At 35.9% G+C, this 6,341-nt stretch overlaps 1 non-coding gene across 1 annotated transcript; it reads left to right on the forward strand.

The window, feature by feature from the left end:
* The first annotated feature begins 11 nt into the window (after positions 1–11).
* LOC144977698 (5S ribosomal RNA) lies at positions 12–130 on the forward strand. The gene has a single exon (XR_013646383.1). It is a non-coding gene; the product is annotated as a 5S ribosomal RNA (ribosomal RNA).
* Positions 131–6,341: the final 6,211 nt, after the last annotated feature.

Genomic DNA, 6,341 nt, shown 5'->3' on the forward strand with positions numbered 1-6,341 from the left:
CCTCACCATTTGTCTACGACCATACTACGTTGAAAATACCGGTTCTCGTCCGATCACCGAAGTCAAGCAACGTCAGGCGTGGTTAGTACTTAGATGGGTGACCGCTTGGGAACCCCACGTGTTGTAGACATCCTTTCTTTTTAAAAGAATTTTTTAAAACAAATTTATCTATTTTACAATCTATTTTAAACTATTTTATTTGTTTTGAAATTGTTATTTAATTTCATTTTTTAAAAGAATAGTAGTAGTAGTTGTAGTAGTAGTAGTAATAATAATAATAATAAAAAATATTGATAATAATAATAATAATAATAATAAAAATTTTCTTTTTTAATTTATCTATTTTACAATCTATTTTTAAATATGTTATTTGTTTTGAAATTGTTATTTAATTTCATTTTTAAAAAAAATAGTAGTAGTAGTTGTAGTAGTAGTAGTAATAATAATAATAATAAAAAAATTTATATAATAATAATAATAATAATAATAATAATAATAATAATAATAATAATAATAATAATAATAATAATAATGATAATAATAATAATAATAAAATAATAATAATAATAATAATAGTAGTAGTATAGTAGTAGTAGTAGTAGTAGTAGTAGTAGTAGTAGCAGTAGTAGTAGTAGTAGTAGTAGTAGTAGTAGTAGTAGTAGTAGTAGTAGTAGTAGTAGTAGTAGTAGTAGTAGTAATTTATTAAATTAATATATAATGTGTTGCTATTGGTTCTTGGTTGTATACTTTTACATGTTTGTACATTTGTATATATATATATATATATATATATATATATATATATATATATATATATATATATATATATATATATATATATGTATATATATATATATATATATATATATATATATATATATATATATATATATATATATATATATATATATATACATTGTTCATTGTCGCCATAGATTCTCAACTTTGTGTTTATACATTTTGATGCATGCCACGTCTGTAAACGAATTTCCATTTTTTTTGATGAATAAAGTATAGATAGAATGCGCTTGGCCAAGGAGTTCACAACATTGCCATCCGGAAGTATAACGGACCAACACACAAACTCTGTGTAACCATGAACTTTTATAGTCTGGTTAATACAGTTTAGTGAGAACAACTCACAAACGCGGATGGCAAAAACAATAACAAAGGCCTCAATGACGTCATCTGCATACTATCTATATATTATCAGTGTCTCCTCCTGCTGGTATGAAACTTCCTTCAACACTCAGAGTAATTACAGTCTCAGCCAGTCAACCTCCATATCAGTGTCTCCTCCTGCTGGTATGAAACTTCCTTCAACACTCAGAGTAGTTACAGTCTCAGCCAGTCAACCTCCATATCAGTGTCTCCTCCTGCTGGTATGAAACTTCCTTCAACACTCAGAGTAGTTACAGTCTCAGCCAGTCAACCTCCATATCAGTGTCTCCTCCTGCTGGTATGAAACTTCCTTCAACACTCAGAGTAGTTACAGTCTCAGCCAGTCAACCTCCATATCAGTGTCTCCTCCTGCTGGTATGAAACTTCCTTCAACACTCAGAGTAGTTACAGTCTCAGCCAGTCAACCTCCATATCAGTGTCTCCTCCTGCTGGTATGAGACTTCCTTCAACACTAAGAGTAGTTACTGTCTCAGCCAGTCAACCTCCATATCAGTGTCTCCTCCTGCTGGTATGAAACTTCCTTCAACACTCAGAGTAGTTACAGTCTCAGCCAGTCAACCTCCATATCAGTGTCTCCTCCTGCTGGTATGAGACTTCCTTCAACACTCAGAGTAGTTACAGTCTCAGCCAGTCAACCTCCATATCAGTGTCTCCTCCTGCTGGTATGAGACTTCCTTCAACACTCAGAGTAATTACAGTCTCAGCCAGTCAACCTCCATATCAGTGTCTCCTCCTGCTGGTATGAGACTTCCTTCAACACTCAGAGTAATTACAGTCTCAGCCAGTCAACCTCCATATCAGTGTCTCCTCCTTCTGGTATGAAACTTCCTTCAACACTCAGAGTAGTTACAGTCTCAGCCAGTCAACCTCCATATCAGTGTCTCCTCCTGCTGGTATGAGACTTCCTTCAACACTCAGAGTAGTTACAGTCTCAGCCAGTCAACCTCCATATCAGTGTCTCCTCCTGCTGGTATGAGACTTCCTTCAACACTCAGAGTAATTACAGTCTCAGCCAGTCAACCTCCATATCAGTGTCTCCTCCTGCTGGTATGACACTTCCTTCAACACTCAGAGTAGTTACAGTCTCAGCCAGTCAACCTCCGTATCAGTGTCTCCTCCTGCTGGTATGAGACTTCCTTCAACACTAAGAGTAGTTACAGTCTCAGCCAGTCAACCTCCATATCAGTGTCTCCTCCTGCTGGTATGAGACTTCCTTCAACACTCAGAGTAATTACAGTCTCAGCCAGTCAACCTCCATATCAGTGTCTCCTCCTGCTGGTATGAGACTTCCTTCAACACTCAGAGTAATTACAGTCTCAGCCAGTCAACCTCCATATCAGTGTCTCCTCCTGCTGGTATGACACTTCCTTCAACACTCAGAGTAGTTACAGTCTCAGCCAGTCAACCTCCATATCAGTGTCTCCTCCTGCTGGTATGAGACTTCCTTCAACACTCAGAGTAGTTACAGTCTCAGCCAGTCAACCTCCATATCAGTGTCTCCCCCTGCTGGTATGAGACTTCCTTCAACACTCAGAGTAGTTACAGTCTCAGCCAGTCAACCTCCATATTAGTGTCTCCTCCTGCTGGTATGACACTTCCTTCAACACTCAGAGTAGTTACAGTCTCAGTGTAACGAAATGCTTCCGTGTAGGCGTCAGTTTACGACAGGATGTACGTCGTCGTAGTATTAGTTGTTGTTGTTATTGTAATCCCTCCGGAACAACCCTTCTTTTGTTGATACAGGTCGTATCAGATCATGCACCTATGGCCCGGAAGTTTGAATTAAACTACGTAGTGTGGGTGTTATTGTGAGAAAGGCATCAATCTTGTTTCTCCCGTAAACTTATAAGCAAAGTAGGATCCCTGTATTCTACGGGAGTGACTTTGTTATGGTATGGCTTGATTGATATCTCGTAACTATGGGGCTGACGAATTTATTTATCCTTGATATGAGGATGTCCGGTATCAGGATGGGTTGTTGTTGTCCATGATTATGGAATCTGGGGGAGTTTTAAGGAATTTCAGATGTTTACGGATATGACTAACATCCGTTTGTGTGGGTAGAATTTTGCTTCGTTTGCTTGATTTTTGCCTATAAATGCCAGAGTTTTGAGCAGTTTCTTCAGACCACTCAGCGGAGTCTTTTAGGCTCATTGTCTCAAAAGAGACCAGACAGCGGAGTCTTTTAGGCTCATAGTCTCTAAGCGATAACCACAGCGGAGTCTTTTAGGCTCATTTGTTTAACTCTTGTGTAGAGTTGGATTAAAGTCTTGTGTAGACTTTGTAGTGCTCAAAGTTCGAGCTGAAACACGTTTTGTGTTAACTCTTGTGTAGAGTGTGATTTAAGTCTTGTGTAGACTTTGTGGTGCTCAAAGTTTGAGCTGAATCAAGTTGTGTTATAACTCTTGTGTAGAGTTTGATTAAAGTCTTGTGTAGACTTAATTTGTGATTTCTATAATCTGTTCGGCTCTGGTGAGATTTTGAATAATATGTTGTGATTACAATTATGATTGTGTTTTGATATTAATATCATAATATCACTTTAACTTTTGAGTCTCAATTAATTAATCAGATAATGAAATTAATTGTATAATATATTCTTGTTGTAAAGAAAATAAGCTTTTCTTGCTATAAAGCATTATTATTTCATATCTACAAAGTAAAGCAATATTAATCAACATTAATAAATTGATTGGTTAAAGTAAAATAATATTTACTCATTTAAAGTAAACATATTGAGTGAGTTCGAATATAGATAGAGTTATATTCGTATAATTATCATATTATAACAAAATCATTTTCTTTCTTTAAAGTGAATGAGCCGTTGGAGGCTGGGCTTTAACAAGCCAACTTTAGGCTATACACTCATAGCTTGACACTAATAGAAACTGAACATTTGCCTGTTTTATAAGTTACCTGTGAAGAACCATTTGCTTATTTTAATATCAGAACATTGAGAAACAATTGATCTGTTTATGAATACTGTGAAACCAGAACAATTTCAAGAAGAGACAAATTAACATTATTAGAACAACCTTACAGTTTTGTTGAATATCAAGAACACTCTTTTGGCTTCCTTCCACACGTCTGGATTGTGATTAGTTAGCTAGTTAATTATTAGTTGCCTGTATGACTGTGATGGTTGCAACCTATCTGTGAGATTGTCTGATGTGGTAGGGGTTTGGTAAAGTATTGATAATTAATTGATTTAATTATATATTGTCATATCGCTTTCATATCATATTCATCATCACATCACCTCCATCAAATTGTCATCCATCTATTTGATTTCATACTTATTACATCTATCATTTCATCTTCATATCTCATAATATCTTTGTTATATTGTAATAAAATATATCTTCATTTAGCTTCAAAACCTTTATCAACGTATTGTGTTTGGTTATTGATCGATGTCGTAGCTTGAATATAGCACACATAAACAAGGTTGCAAACTGCGCTACATAAGCATACGGTTTACGTGCGCACTTTGTGACATAATTTGGTGTCAGAAGTGGGATTCTTATTGTTGTGCATTCAAGAGACATCGCGACCAAACAATTGTTGAGACAGGTTAGGGAGTTGTTTCAAACTTGAGATAGATACTATCTTTGAGCTTAAAGCAAATTGGTATCCATTTAATGGTTATAAGACTGTCATTATACGCAAGGTGTAATGCAAGTTATTCTGGTAATTTTCACTTGTTCGGTTATACGTTGTCAGTCATCTGTCATAGTGATACGGATCACTGACTTAGCGCGAAAGCGGTACTCGCGCTGTAAAGCCTCCATTGTCCCCCCTCTCCCTTTTGTAAGGAACGAAGGTGGTTGTTGGGGTAATTTGATTCCGTGTAGGAATCTGGGAGAATATTGTGTTGGTCCCGTGTGAGGATCTGTATTAAATCATTTGTTCTGACTTTCTATGCACATATAGTAAGTCAAGGTATTGATTCTGTGTAAGAATCTGGGTGAAGATATTTTGTTGATTCTGAGAGAGAATCTGGGTGAAGATATTTTGTTGATTCTAAGAAAGAATCTGGGTGAAGATATTTTGTTGATTCTAAGAAAGAATCTGGGTGAGGATGTTTTGTTGATTCTAAGAGAGAATCTGGGTGAAGATATTTTGTTGATTCTAAGGAAGAATCTGGGTGAAGACATTTTGTTGATTCTGTGTAAGAATCTGGGTGAAGATATTTTGTTGATTCTAAGAAAGAATCTGGGTGAAGATATTTTGTTGATTCTGAGAGAGAATCTGGGTGAAGATATTTTGTTGATTCTGAGAGAGAATCTGGGTGAAGACATTTTGTTGATTCTAAGAAAGAATCTGGGTGAAGATATTTTGTTGATTCTGAGAGAGAATCTGGGTGAAGACATTTTGTTGATTCTAAGAAAGAATCTGGGTGAAGATATTTTGTTGATTCTAAGAGAGAATCTGGGTGAAGATATTTTGTTGATTCTAAGAGAGAATCTGGGTGAAGATATTTTGTTGATTCTAAGAAAGAATCTGGGTGAAGATATTTTGTTGATTCTGAGAAAGAATCTGGGTGAAGTTATTTTGTTGATTCTGAGAAAGAATCTGGGTGAAGATAGTTTTTATGATTCCGTGTGGGGAATCTGGGTGAAGCTATTTTGTTGATTCCGTGTGAGGAATCTGGGTGAAGCTATTGTGTTGATTCCGTGTGGGGAATCTGGGTGAAGCGTTGGTTCCGTGTGAGGACCTGTATTAAATCAGTTGTTTTGACTCTAATATGCGTCTATATTAAGTCAATGTTTTGATTCTGTGTAGGAATCTGGGTGAAGCGTTGGTTCTGTGTTAGGACCTGTAGTAAATTTGTTTTGATTCTATATTTGAGTCTATATATAGATCAATGTTGAATTCCGTGTAGGAATCGGTATTAATTGCCTGTTTTGAATCTGTTTTGGGATCTATATTGACCGCCTTTCGTTAATAAGGTTACTTGTAATACCACTTTATTCTACGTGAAAGTAACATTTACGGCAACAGTGTCGATAAACATATTGAAGTTTGTTTATTTGAATTTGAATTGGTTTGATTAATTGTCCTAGAGATGGATGTGGAAAGATTAATTAAACCTGGAGAAAAATTGGAGTTAAGGGGTGAAGATCTCCGTGCTTGGGTGACAGCCCAGTTACAAGAAG

Source organism: Berghia stephanieae, chromosome 7 (genome assembly GCF_034508935.2).
Source record: "Berghia stephanieae isolate SIO BIC M18660-M18661 chromosome 7, UCSD_Bste_1.3, whole genome shotgun sequence".
NCBI lineage: Eukaryota > Metazoa > Mollusca > Gastropoda > Nudibranchia > Aeolidiidae > Berghia > Berghia stephanieae.